This window comes from Tachypleus tridentatus, chromosome 10, assembly GCF_004210375.1.
Source record: "Tachypleus tridentatus isolate NWPU-2018 chromosome 10, ASM421037v1, whole genome shotgun sequence".
Classification (NCBI taxonomy): Eukaryota; Metazoa; Arthropoda; class Merostomata; order Xiphosura; family Limulidae; genus Tachypleus; species Tachypleus tridentatus.
Window position 1 is genome coordinate 152476988 of NC_134834.1, and position 15586 is coordinate 152492573.

The following is a 15586-nucleotide window of genomic DNA, read 5'->3' on the forward strand; positions in this document are numbered from 1 at the left end:
ATTAGTAATCATAAGCTCTATACAAAATATTATTAAGTGTTTTAAAAGAACAATCAATCTGTAGAAGCTTATTTACATAATTGTAGGATTTCCTTTATATTATCTAATACATTTTTATCCTGATCCTTCATTCAGAAACTTTTTGTCTATCCGCATCAAAATATTTAGTAGCAAACTGGTTATCAAATGTAGCAGAATATTAGTGTGGTAAGAACCAGCATAAAAATAAACCTTATTAGCTTTAGTGAACTGTCTACTATAAGTTGGTTAGCAAATTATAAAAATTTACTACCAATCATCAGTAATATGTTTAGTGCTAAGTTGGTTATGTAGGCATCACAAAACACATTCAAAACTAAAATGGGAGTTTACCAATCAATAATATCTACAACACTGTCTGTAGTCACATGTTCATAATGCGTATAGCGTCTTTATAGCATTGTATACATACAAGTATTAGCTTCTCCCAGTTACCTTGAACAAAATATCATACCAGTTTCATAATATCTCCTTTCATAGTTTCTATCAGTTTAAAATGGCACTGCTGAATTAGTGTAAGATGGGCACTGAGATGGGTCCAATAATCTTCTTCGTTCTCGAGCCATACTAATTCGAATATTTTCCTCTTGGTGGTACCGGCATAACTTGCGAGTTGATAGAACAGTTAAAAGAACCCAGCAAACCCATGAACTCCATGATCCAAACTGTAAAAATAATGTTTTTTCTCTCAATACCCATTTCACAAGTTTAAAACAAACTGACATATTGCAAGATATTTTTTACAATTACAATAACATCTAAAACATTTTAAGATCAGGGAGTCACACTAAAAAAAAGTATTCAAAATTATATAATACTATGAGACTGACATTGAGTTTCCCTACCAATATTATAAAAAAAATATTTTAGTTCTTAGACCACCTTCCTTTCCTTTGAAGTCACTGAATATGTATATAAAAAATAATTAATTTATTTGTGTTATTCTGATCATATTAACAATGAGAAGTATCAGGAAAAAGATTTGAAACTACTGTATACATGAATATTTTTTTCCCCCCCATTTGCAACTAGGAAAAGTATCTGAAGAAAGAACATGAATATTGTGCTAAACTTCACACTACACATAAAGCATAAACTTACCTGAACTGTTCCCAGTTGAATGTAAAAGCCAAAAGTATCAATCCCATCTTTCTCATCAATTTGAAGTAGTTCAGCATCATCACAACTAACCAATTAAAACATCACAAGATTAGGAGGTATCAATTATATGTATTGAGAAAAGTCATTTTCAGGTTCTCAAGATGTTTAAAGGTCAAGGATACATATAGGCCATCATTTTTAAACACATTATTACCTATTAACAGATCAATTGTTTTGACGTGCACCAATAATAAAAAAAAAGCGACAATATGAATTGCACTGTTAATTATGAAGTGGTGGTACACATATTGTGTGTTTTCTTATAGCAAAGCCACATTGGGCTATCTGCTGCACCCACTGAGGGGAATTGAATCCCTGGTTCTAACATTATAGATCTGCAGACTAACTGCTGTCCCACCAGGGACAATGGTATATGTAATATAAATAATAGTTTATTATGCATGGCTATTCTTGGTTGGATCAGCATAACCTGCAAACTAATAACACAGCTGAACCCAAAAACAAACATACTCCATGATACAAACTTAGATGAAACACACACTTAATGAAAACTGCATTCTTTATCAAATGGAATTCTTAATAGCTTTTTATTTTCTACAAAAAATAAACCAGTGTTATATAACAATTTTGAAATATCCTAATAGACCAAATATGAATATGTCACACCCTACAGCGAGCAAAAGTATATCAATAACTTGAATGCAAATGAAAATCTGTAACTACGAGGGAAACCTTTGCATGACAGTATTACACCAGGTATGGAGACCTCCAGTTACAATGACAGAAGCTATAAAGATAAAGCCAGTCACCAGCAAGTTAATCACTGTGTCCAAAAAGGCAGACAGAAAGGAACTGAAAGAGAGGAATTTGTGTAATTTAGAATTATAAACTTGTTCATGGAGGATATTGTTATTATTAATCTTTCTTCATTTTTCACAATGACAACTTGTGGGAAATGTTAGAAGAAACACATATATCAAAACAATCTACAGATTACTGTTTTCATAAATTATTATGATTTTGTACTTTTATCATCTTTGCTTTGACACACATTAAAGATAATGTCATCAATTATAGAAAATTATATAACTCTAGGTTTGTTATGTATATTTTTCATCTCTGACTAAATCCCAAATTTCGTAACTACTTTTTAATCCTTTTGCAGAGATGTCAACTATTTCAATTGACTGAGCATAATGATTGCAGACAGAGTCCTTTCATGGTTTTAGTCCTTTTAGATTTGCCAGAAACAAGACAATCTGGTGAGCGCAGCCTTTCTTTTCCATCTTGTGAACAATCTCATTAGGGTTTCTATGCCATTTAGAAAACGAGAAATACCCATCTGGCGAGAGCTGATTGGCTGACAAGCACTGATGATGTAACTATGGATTCCCCATGCCCAGTATGGAGAAGCACCGCACTCAAATTATTAGTAGACGCCGGAGATACAAATATTTTTTATTATTTCAAGCATAAACATGATTATCACAAGTAGCCATTTGGACAATTTTATTTATTATCAGAATTTATTTGTATCTCACTAGAACATTTCTTTTCACCACTTTCAAGCCCTGGGGAACAATTTATCACTATATTGTGTAGGCCTATATAATATATACATTTGGGAGTTGCAACAAAGTCGTAATATTTGTTTGTATCGAGTGCATAGTCGTAATGAATACACCAAAATTGTAATGGTTGGCATCTCTGCTTTTGTATTAGGCACGTTAAGTATTTGTAGTATAACTTTTGATACAATATGCTATCTTCAAAAAATTTAGTAGACTTTTAGTAAAGATTACAATTTTTTGTTAACGCAAAATTAGATTTTTTAATGAAATATGTTTACTAAAGATTTGTTTGTGAAAATATCGAGACTGTTCTCTCTACTAGTCTGAGTCCAAGGTGATTTTTTGTTAGGATAAGAAAAAGAAAATTCATTGTTCCAAAAACCTCAAATATTATTTGCATATCTCTAAAACACTAAATACATTTCAAACATGGGGCCTGTCACATGATCAACCTTGTAATCATCATAAAGATAAAAAAAAATAAATACAAATTAAGCTTTTTTTACATGCTAGAATAACTACACATTGTAACACAAAATACAAATGTTCAGTCTAGTAGCTTAAGTCTCGTAATGTTACATATTTGTTACTTTTGACTATATTGACCTACCAGTCATGCCTAGCTAACATTACATAACTTGCATTGATGAGTTACACATCCTCTTATGTTACCACATCCAATAATATGAAACTGATCTCTAGTCTTCCCTGTCTTGGCCATGTTTTATTGAGTATTTTGTAATATTCAGTTACATTTCAATTATTACAGATTATAGATGTATATAGATTATTACTATATAGAAATAAGTTATGAAACTTATTTTTCTTAAAATATAAAACAATAAAAAGTAAAGCAAACAATCATCTCTTCTAGCTATAATCTTTGAATTTGTTTGCTGCTGGATAAGTTGCTAAGCCTATTAAAATTTCACATGAAGAATATGAAACAATTTGTTTTTTAAGGTTATGTATATACAATTAAATAACTAAAAAATCACAAATAACTATACTCATACCATAGAATTCCATTACAAGTTTATTAAACTTAGAAACAATGCTGTATTTAAGTTTAAAAAATATGAAACTTTGAGCAGATAATAGACACAACCTACCTTGTTGAAATCTTGGTTCAAAAGAAGGTGGTAGCCTTTCCACAGATTAAAATGGCTTAGAAAACCACTGGGGAGACATTCTAAGTTGTTCATTGGTTATTTACATGCTATATACAGTAGTCAGAGTATAAAATGGACCATTTAAAAAAATGTAAAGAGTTGAATGGGATCACTGTGTTTGATTCAGTACATAACCCATATCTCAGCAAAATAAAGATAAGAGGTTCTTATTTTATGTTCTATCTTAGCAATATTGGCAATTCAAGTTCCTAATTTGTACAAGACCATAGACTTAGTATTTGAAATCACAAACATCTAATTTTAAACAGTGCTGCATTCAACATACCACATGATTTGTTAAAATGTATATTTTGGTATGTTATTTTAATATTTACTTTTAAATTAAGAGGTTAACTCATATAATAATAAAGTTTGAATTATAATCTACAATTTGATACCAAAATTACTGACATAAGTTCATAAAAAAAGTATGTCAATAAAATTTTGAATGCAAGTCAATAAATACAATGACATGGTCATTGATCCCTTACCTATCATGAAAGGGTTAATTAAAGTGTAGTTTGGACACAAAACATTTGATATTGTAATTAATCACTAGTACTGTATGCAAACTGACAAAACAACAGATATAAATACTTTTCTAATTTCATAACACAGGTATTTATAATTTAATATAATTAAGATCTATAACAGGATTGTCCAACTTTGAGCTAATGATGAATCATGTAATATTCTGAGCATGGCTCAGGTTGGATACTCAGTTACCAATAACAACAAAACATTTATCACTGCTATATTCATGCTTATTAATATTAAAATTCTACAGTATTATAGTAATAGGTAACAAATATTAAGTAATTAAGTCTCAACACATCAAAGAATCTAAAAGTAGAGAAGGTTTATTTTATATTTTTTCCTGGTGCTTAAGAGTATCTCACAAGTCACTAAATAGGACAACTCAGATTTATCAAAAGATGATAATCTCCATCTTACCTGTCTACTCCTTTGAAGAGAAAAACTGAAAATCGAACAACTTTGAATTACAGACATAACCATCATCATTACTCCCACAAACAGAACAAAGCTACAATAACTTGAAGAAGCCCAGGAGGCTCGTAGGTAACCCCATCTTTGTCAAAGTAGCCAGTGGTGTATAATAAACAATGGCCCATGAAGTTTTTGTGTTGATGCTCAAAGGAACAACCACACATAAGGAGAGCAGAAAGGTCACAGTGTAACCTGTTGCTTGACTTAGAAGTAACTTGTTTCCTAAACCCATATTTCTTGTTTTCAACTATGTAGCAGCTGTTAAGTTAAAAAAAAAAAAAGTTTTAGAAATGACAAGAAAATTACAAACTCATAATATATAATTTCTTCTGGCATTTTTATACATTTTGGTCAAACCTTTCTATGATGTAAACTGGTTGCTATTTCTTAGTTTTACAAGAACATAAAAAAAGTTGCACTGGGTATCTAGAATCCAGCCTATTTGGTCTTTTGTTGGATAGTCCATTCCGTCAGGTTATTAAACTTAAAAATGTACTGAAATAATTTTACTAGAGTCAGAAAATATTACAATTTATTAACAATCCTCTCAATCAGTATCATTAAGTCTATTTTAAGCAGTCTTCTAAATAATTAGCCATAGACAACTTCAGTTTTTTAAAAACTAAATGTTCAAGTTCTACAACATAAGGTAATATTTTCTTAATAATCATAAAAAAAGATGGTTAAATAGCTACATAACATAAAACTTTTCCTTTATAGATTCAAATGTTTTTACAGTTTGTTTCATTAAAAAGGCAACAGAGATGATCAAGATGTAAATACTATGCATGTCTGCTAAGTGCTGTTCAAATTCCATTGGTAACAACTATTGTTTTAAGTGGGCTAAAATATAATTTAGTTAATTTGTTTTTGTGCTTTATACAAATTCATTCTTAACTTTAATATTTTTCATAAATCCACGTATAAGCTTCTTTGATGCATTTTATATCATTTTGATCATTATAGACAGGAGTGGTTGAAATATGTAACAATTTTTCTACTGCCTATTGCGAGATCAATATTCGTGATCATACAATAATCTGTGGAGGGAAGAAGATTCCCTTTATAACCTAGCATCATCAGAACATTTTATATAATTTGCTTCATTACCTCTTATAAGAAGGTGAATATTTTCCTTTTAATTTCCCACATATTCTTTACACTTCCAGTATTTTCCCTGTAACATTGCAAGTATGACTTCTAGGAAAATGCCTCATATTAGTGAATCATGTAGCAAATCCAAGTGTCCTGTGAAATCAGTAAAACTGTTGTTTATTATTGTGCATTACCTAGTAACTGTTGTTAGAGAAATGTCACTCATCTTTCAACTCTGATCGCTGATGTAGTTTTACACTTTCATATATATGAGGGGAATTTTTTTCAGAAACAATTTTGCTTAGTTATTCATATTTAAATCGTACTTTTCATCAAGTGAACAAACCTATCATCAGTAACAGTTAAATATGATTAGTTATCTACTGCAACAATCTGATCAGTTGCATAGTGCAACTCTTTAGGAAGATAATCTTTAATACTCCACAGTTTTTTGTGTTTTTTTTAACAATCCTGAATGGTTTGTTTTTTGGTAGGCATTTCAGTAGTCTTCACCATGCTTATTGTTTTTCAAATAATTGTAAATTGCTTTTTTGATTTAAAATCAGCTACTGCAAAGTAATCCCACTCTGAATTCTTTTAGTTTTAAATCATTTGTAACAATCAGTGAATAGAGGTTGTCACTGAATAACATTTAGTCACTGATAGATATATTCAACTAAAACTTCTCAGAAAAGTGTGTGTGTGTGTGTGTGTGTGTGTGTGTGTGTGTGTGTGTGTGTGTGTGTTGCTGTAAATTACAGGTTTCTTAAGGTTTTGTTTACTGACTTGTTAAGACAAAGCCTGCTGACATGTTATAAATTACATATGCAGAGCAATACACAGGTTAAAATTTAAAGTGCTGAAATTGTCTAGACAATATTAGCTGTCAGTAAAATACTTTAATATCTGTAAAAATATTTCTTACAGTTGTAGATACTAGACAGTATAACAAACAGCAGTATAAACACATTCACCTGGAAATATACAAGATCTTTTGTTAAAAATATTATTGCATCTAACCTAATCTGTTGATATTTTTCAAAAAAAAAAAGAAGACAAGAGGAAACAAAATCAATCACATTTTTTATAGTTACAAACATATTCAATAGTTTTCAGTGTCTCATGAAACTACAGAAAATATACATAAAATATGACTCTTACTTAAATCAAATGTTTAATCACCTTGCCAGATACTTAGTATCTTGCTGAAAAATAACAATCTCTAGAAACATATACAAGGTTATGGAATATGTTTATAGAAATGAAATACCTAAATATTAATTTGAAGAAATAAAAAATGCAAAACCATTTAAAAAGCAATAAAAGCAAGTAAAACTCAACAATATACAAAAGATAAATAACGTGCAACTTTTAGGTTGGTGAATACAAAATGATGATGTGACAATTTGCATGGATATGCTGCAACAAAAATGGTTATGCAAACCCTTATTCACAACATAATATTTAAGGGCAACAAGATACTTGTTGGTCCAACAAGGCTCTTCCATTCATTAAACAATCAATAGTAATAATAATAAGGAAAATCAATAACGTAAAGCCATCCCTTTTATAAAAATATTTATCAAGCCTTCCATTAAACTCCCATACATTTACTGTTTCTACCATATCTGAAAGCAACCAGTTTCAAAGAGCAATAGCCTGGGAAAATATTCCATGAAAAAAGAGTCTCATGGAAAATTTGTGATGAAAGCAAATCACTAGTTTGCAACATTTAAAACTGAAGCACATTAACTACTTTGTGAAAATAGCTGGTGGACTCATAGGTATCACCCTCAATGCAAATGAAACCATGGCAAACCGTGAGGTCGTGTAATCAGAAAAGTATGGATGGAAGAGTGGGTTTCAACCATGAGCACTGAATAAAATCTGTAGTCCTTTTGCTGTGGCTGCACTAAGTCATGATGCTAAAAACAATGTTCAATTGCATTGACATCTGTGTTGTTCTGAAACTGGGGAAGCATGTGATGAAAATATAGAACAGACAAATCCATTATTTGAAGAGAAGGAGGAGAGAGATGATGACATGCTCCTGCAAAATATCTGGTGTACTTCCAAATGTTATTTTGGTAAGGAAGTCAAGACTGAACATAATACTCCAGATGTGACCAATATAACAAAATTAAACTTCTTTAGAACTGTATCCAATAACTGTAAATACAAACTAATATTCCTATTTGTCTTGCCACTTAAAAAAATGCGTTTAACAGTCTCTTCATTGCATACTTAACAATCCCCTTTCCAACCTTAAAAGACAGAAATGACAACTTTAAATGCATTATGATAAATATCTACAACATGTTGATTGAATTATTTAAAAGTTGTCACCTCTCAGCTTGACACACATGCTTTCATAAGATGCATTTCAAATCTCAACACTCACACTGTATCACTTTTACTGTAAATAAAGGTGTATAAACTCCCTTTGTTAATTACAGATGTAATGGGCAGTTAGTTACAACAATTACCTACCACCGTGATTCCTAGTTGAAAATCCCAAAATATCTAGTTTTTTCTTTTTTTACAACCAATCCAACCATTCAGCAATCATGTTTGCTGAGCTACAACTAACTTTATTAGCAACTTTCTGGAACTATGCATATTCATAAGTAACAGGACTGTAAAATAATTAAATAGAATGTTTCTTATCTGTCCAATAGGTTAGTCATTTTGGAAGTATTTGCTTATAGTGATCAATCAACTTCTTTGTGGTAGTTACTTAAGTTAAAACATCTTTCAAACCCCAGGAGAAAACAAAAACTTTATTTCTCTTAACAATACTTCATGTTTTAAAATTACGTCTTATGAATGCTAAGGATTCTGGACTAACATGTGAAAATTTTAATTAGAAACATAGGTATTTGTTGCTAGACTAATGTGGTGGAGCATTTCAGAACATCAGGAGTAATTGTGTTTCTAAAGATCTGGAAACATTTTGGGAGATGCAATCCAATCCTAATTTGAAAATTTTGCTGAGGGAAAAATGGGAAGACCCTGAGAAAACTCACTTTCATGGCCAAGGTGCCTAATAAAATTGACCTGACTGTGCCTGGCAGAAGTTGTGGAAGAAAAACAATTGCTAAATATTCCTGGTAAGATGTACTTGATGATTTTAATAACATTTGATGACATTGGACAGTTGAAAGGTTGATGTTAAAATGGACAAGTTCTGGTAGTTGTTGAATTCTGAGTTCTCTTGAGCTTGAATGATGACTTTCATACGGTGATATTTTGTGGTTTGGTAGAGACTTTAGTCTGTTGGGTTTCAGGAGGCTGATGTTCCTTGGAGGAATAAGTTGATCTTTGGAAATATTCATCAGCTTGGTTATCCGTCTGGATAAGCCTACTTACAAATCTGAAGACTGTTGTTTCTAATTTCTCAGAATGAGTTTTCCATGACTGGGAAATTTGATAAATTCTATTCTATTGATTTTGATTATCACTCAATCATACAATAATTGGCCTGATTCTGATTGCCAAAATGATTGTTGGTAAAACACTGAATAACATAAAATAATAACTTTACATGAAAACAAAATAAAGATCTGAAAACAGAAAGTCATCTGATTCATTTTGCACATCTATTTTGTTACTAGATTTCACCAGGCCTAGCTAGAAGGCTTAACAGCCTGTTGAGTGAGGTGGTCCTGTGCACATTAAAGCATAAATAATACTTAAATTATTCAAATAGAATGTTCAGAAACAATTGTAATTTAACTGGTTTTCTAAATGAGCTATTTAGTAAAAAAAACAATCTTAAATAATAGAGCAGCAACTTTCATATCAACACACACCCAATGAAATCCTCCACCAGTAATGGATTAGTAGTGTCTACTGGCCTTAATGAAAAATGACCAAAAATATGATATAAAATAAGCTCTTTTTATTGGTTATAAATATGAACATAATCAAAAAACATGGTTTTAAAATAGCCTTGAAATTACATGTAGATAGATGTGGCTTCTGTTATGAATTGAGGAGATTAACTGATTTCTCACTACAGAGAAGTTATGATAACTTGATCTGTGTTCTTTCTTATTTACATTAATAGAGTTTACTATTAACATTACACTCTTAGGTATTTCTTGCTGTATTGAGGATATTGAAGCACTACAGAATGACTTTAATCAATTGATAATTTGTAAAAATAATTAGCAAAAGCCTACAATTACATTAAGCATGAGGTAATATAGTGTACTGGGGTTATCATAAACAAGCTAATAATTAGAAAAATGTGTTAGGTTCAAAACAATCCACATAAAATAAAAAACTAAAACTATTTCTAACAGTAACAGTATAGTTGACATACAAAAGATATTGCTGTCAGAAATGGTGTAGGCTTAACACAGAATTTAAGGAAAATAAGGTACCATCTAGGGTGTCCCATCTACTGCATTAAGTTATAAAAATCTCAGAGTTAGCCCTTGTCATTTAAATATTTACCAAGCATTCTCTTAATTTTACTGTATCCATTCCAAAGGCCATCCAGTCTGTTAGAAAAACGAAACAAGATTTTAAAAGGTTGTCAATACTTTCCTTATTGGAAAATTATGAGTTTAAATTTTTTTACTTTCCTTTAAGGTAATTGTGAAAGAACAGCCTTATTGGGCCATATGATCTCTTGTTGTTCATATATTAATACTGTTAAATAGTTTCCATATTGGCACAGTTTAATAATAATTGCAATTGGGACCTACAAAATGTACTACTTTATAACTAATAAATTGGTTCATTGTCAGTTAAGTTCACTATATGCATTTCATAACATTAAATTACATCAGACAACTTTTCAAAGTGCATATCTATGAAATAAGTAATCTTATAAACACATTAACTTATGAAGTCTTAAGTACAAGTAATAGTAACACTAATACTATTGATAGTCTGTTGAACTTCAATGGGTTGATAAAGCATTTAAATAAAAGATCATTACATAATTTTGTTAGGGATACTGCTGAGAATTAACTGTGGGGATGAAATTATAAATAGGTCACTAGGGCTAAAGGCTGAGCTCAGGTTAATAGATAAGGATGAACAGACCAGCAGGTTGGATTTGTGAGATTAGTTCCATGGGAGAATGTAGCTTCTTGAAGTGGATGGTTTTCATTTAAATACAGCAGGGTGTAGCTTGTTTGCAAAATATATTAACACAACTGTAAAGAAAGCTTTAAAATAGGACTAGAAAGTGGTATAGCCTGGATAGACTGAACAGAAAAACAATAAGATTTAGTGAAAACTTTAGCAAAGAAAATGAGCATCATATTAGTTGTTTTAAGGATAGGCTTAATTGTGACTACTTTAAATGTTAGAAGTTTAAGAAATAAAATAAATGGCTTTAGGTCACTGGTAGGATGGAGCATTTTGATATAATAGAAATATCTGAAACATGGTTTACTGTAGATGATTTTGATGATAAAGTTCTTTGAAATACAGAGTTAGAGATTATTTAATAGGGATAGAGTACTACAGAGAAGTAATGGCTATATGTATATAAAATGCGAGTTTCATTCTGTTGAAGTTGGGGATAAAGACATTAGTAAGGAGACTGAATCCATTTGAGATTTTACTAGCAAATATATTGGCAGCTTAGTTATCTGGAGACACTGATGAAATGTTGACAAATTCTAAAGATAAGCTTTTAAATTTTCAAGATAAATAATTATTTACAGAAAGAAAAGGAAGGCTGAAAGTCAACAACCAAGTGCCATTATAAAGGGCAAGAGATGTAAAATAAAAGATAAGCATCAAAAGTTTAAGAAGTTAAACTGGCTAGTATGACAGGATACATAGAAGATTATATAAAGACAGTTGATCAAACAGGAAATTAGGACATCAAAAGGATGTATGAAAAAATGGTGGCAAGAAATTTAAAATTAACAGCAAGGATTTCTTTAAATACATTAAGGGTAAACAAAATGTTAGGATGGGAGAACCCTTAATGGATGATAAAAGAAGGCTTGTATCTGACAATTAAGAGACAGCTGAGTTCAAATTGTTTTTTCTTTAGTCTTTATTGACGATGATGTGACCAGTATTCCTTATCTTGAACAGTTAATAGAAAAAAACAAGGTCATGCTGCATTAATTCTGAGCTTATTAAGAAACAATTGGAAAGTTTAAAGAATGTTAAGGCTCCTGGGTCAAATAATATTTACCCAAGGGTTTTGAAGAAGATTAAGAATTGGATATGTTAATCACTTGCTACTATTTTTGTACAAACTTGATTAGTGCCAAAGAATTGAAAGTTAGCTGGTATCACTCCTCTTTACAAGGAAATACAAACTGTTCCAGTAATTATAGGCCTACTTGTCTTACATCAGTGATAGTAAAAGATTTGGTGAAACTGATGAAAGATGCTTTGCACAGTCATTTAATAAAATTAAGAATTTTACTGTACAGTGAACATGGTTGTACTAAGGGAAAATCTTGATTTGCAAATATTTTTACATTCTTTGGAAAGGTTACAGTTTATGTAAAAGTGTAGATTTGGTGTACCTTGATTTTCAGAAAATATCTGATAAGGTGCCACATAAAAGATGTGTAAAAAAAATTCTCTCTATGATGTAGGTGACAAGTGAGCTAACTGGTGAAAAGAGTAGCTGGATGGAAGAAAGCAAAAGGATTGTTATAGAGTTCAGTCAATCTGGATTAATATCACAGGGCTCAGTCTGGCCTTTTGCTCTTTTTGATTTACAAAAATAACATAGATGAAGGAATGTCATTGAATTACATAAATATGCTAATAAAATTAGTCTTGATGTTGCTAGCTGTGAAAATGATGCTGCTGCTTTAGAAAAGGATATGGATCATTTAGTGAGTTGGGCAAATAAATGGTTGATAGGTTATAATTACAATAAATGCAAGATAATGCATGAAGGTTATCATAATTTGAATTATAACTTAGATGGGAATAACCTTAACAGTGGTATGAATGAGAGACTTTGAGGTAACAGTTGATCAGTCTCAAAATCCATCTAAGCAATACTTTGTTGCTAGTGGTAGTACAAATATAATTTTAGGTTATATTTACATAAATATTGAATCCAGGTCTAAAGAGGTTATAATTCCACTGCATGGGTCTGGCGAGACCACATTTGGAGTAGTATGTTCAGTCTTGGGCTTCTTACCTTAGAAATGTCACTGAATTATTGGAAAGGGTTTGAAGGAGACTTACTAAAATAGTGCCTGTGATGGAGGGATTGTAATATGAGAATAAGTTAAGATTTATGAAACTGTTTTTTCTTGAAAAAAAATGACAGTTAAGGGTGGGTATCTGATAAGGTGTTTAAGATTGTAAGAAGGCTTGATAGTGCTGGTACTCTATCCCTTTTTTTCATACTTAACAGTGAGAATAGTAGGAGTAGAAGATAAATATAAAGTATGACAAGGAAGAAGTCTTCTTTACGTAAGACAGTTTTATTTTTCTAACAGGGTAGGTGGCCTCTGGAATGGGTTGCCTTCAGATGTTGTGAAAGAAGTGAACTTTAAACGAGTTTAAAGGATTGCCTGGTAAATACCAAAACAATAAGGGCTGGTTTTAAATTTTTTTATTTAATGATTTTAGTTTAGCTTAGAGGATTGGGCAGGTAAGATGTACAAACATGCCCCTTGTTATCCCTAAACATTATCATTATGTTGATTGACATTTCATTGTCAGTTAAGCCTATCAGTAGTATTTCATTACATTACGACAAACTTTTCAAAGTACATATCTGCGAAATAAGTTACACTGTAAATACGAGAACTATAAAGTCTAAAATACAAGTAAAAATGATAAATATTGACAGTCTATTGAATTTTAATTTTCAAATTTCAATAGACCAAGATAACTGAATACTCACTGCCCATTCAAAAGTTTATAAAGTAACGTCTGAAGTTCAATTTCAAGTCAGTGGAAGTACGGTCGACCCTGTTAACTTAAAATAAAGTTGTATAACTTAGGATATAAGAAACATATCAATTAATAACTAAATTAACAATAAAATCAAAACGACGTTTCGATCGCTAAATTAATCATACTATTATGATTTCATCACGTACGTCAAGGTACTTAAGCACTTCATCCAAAATGTAAATTTTGAAATCCAGATTTTTTTTAATGGAAAATAACTTGATAACCATTTAAAAGAAAATAAAAAGTTTTGTTAATATATTTTTATTTTTAAATTTCTTAATAAATAAGTAATTTTAAAAAAAAGTGTTGAAAAATGTGTTATATTAGTAACTGCATGATTTACGTCACAAACCAATATAATATACCAGTTACTCGATTAGTTATGCCAAAAATAAACTAGAAGTGATTGAGCATTTGTTGGGTTGTGTTTCGTAACGGATAGTATTAGATGAGCGCCTTAAAAGAGAATCCAGGTAATCCTCGTTTGTATATGCTTTATATCCTTCTGAACACTTTTTATTAGTTTGTATATTGTTATCGCATAACATTATATAGTGCATTTCAAAAGTTATTTGTTTTACTCCTTAATACTTGGATGAGTGATAGATGTTTCGTAGACTACTTTAGTTCATAGCTTAGGCCTAACGACACGTAACTGAAGGCAATACTAATGGTTCTACGACTTGTACTACTACCTTTATTAGTATCGGTAGTTAACATTATGTTAAGTTAAAAAAATTCACTAGCACCGTACTAGTTCTGTTGACATCATATTCATAGATATTAACAGTTACAAGATGCTTTTAGGAGTGATGGGTTTATTCAAGGGTTTAAAATTTCTAGACAATAAATCGTGAATAGTGTTCTTGCTGGAGATTGGAGTGGAGAGAGGCATGATTTGAGGTTTTTAAGATGTGGAACACATGATATCAACTAATGACATGTTATTTTCTTGTTTTTAATCAGTTAACATGTCCAAACAATGAGACAAATATTTGTTTTTGAAAATGTAGGTTCAAAATTTGAGAAATTTTTCTATTGACAGGTTATATGTTAGATTCTACCACACAAACATAAATTTTAGTTGCACATATATCCTTTATATATAGTTAGATTTAAGCAAGATAAATTAAAATTTTACACAAAGTGGGAATCTTGAAGAATTATATTTCCCAGCTATAGAAGTGTGTGAATGTATAAAGCTTGCATAAATAAAATATGAATGAATGTACACCAAATCTCAAAAGGAAAACATTTATAGTAAGAGTACATGCTTAGTCTGCATGATTTATTGCAAGGCAGTTGTACCCTCACTAATTAGACATCCATTTTAAAATATGTTGGTTATTGCTCAAGCTGTTGTGTAATATTTGTCAGTGACCAATGAGCAAATGTTAAAACTAAAACCAGCATGTTTTCCAAGATAGTTTGAATTGGCCCCATTCACCTCTTTCAGTTTTTTGAAAACTATTATTTGCACTTCAAATTATGACACTTGAACAACCAATTGCCAGCTTAAAATGTTCCAGTAATTGTTTTCTCAGTCGCTTTAATTTCTTAAAAAGCTACCTTGTTCTTTCAAAGTAAGGTTTCAAGGAGGCAAGTTGTATCTTTAGTCTGGTCAACATTACATACTACAGTGGAATCCCTCTAAAGCAGCCACCTTCA

General features: G+C 30.8%; 1 protein-coding gene and 1 pseudogene across 2 annotated transcripts in view; one reads left to right on the plus strand and one right to left on the minus strand.

The window, feature by feature from the left end:
- Window positions 1-390: 390 nt before the first annotated feature.
- Window positions 391-5165, minus strand: LOC143230652 (transmembrane protein 179-like; annotated as a pseudogene). The gene is made up of 4 exons (XR_013016558.1): window positions 4859-5165; window positions 1885-2013; window positions 1141-1225; window positions 391-704 (listed from the first exon to the last, which is right to left on the minus strand). The product of XR_013016558.1 is annotated as a transmembrane protein 179-like (transcript).
- Window positions 5166-14251: 9086 nt separating this feature from the next.
- The window catches only part of LOC143230651 (pre-mRNA-processing factor 39-like), a 61410-nt gene continuing 60075 nt past the window's right edge, over window positions 14252-15586 (plus strand). The window contains 1 exon segment of the mRNA XM_076464533.1: window positions 14252-14391. The gene's annotated coding sequence lies outside the window, so the exon portion shown is untranslated.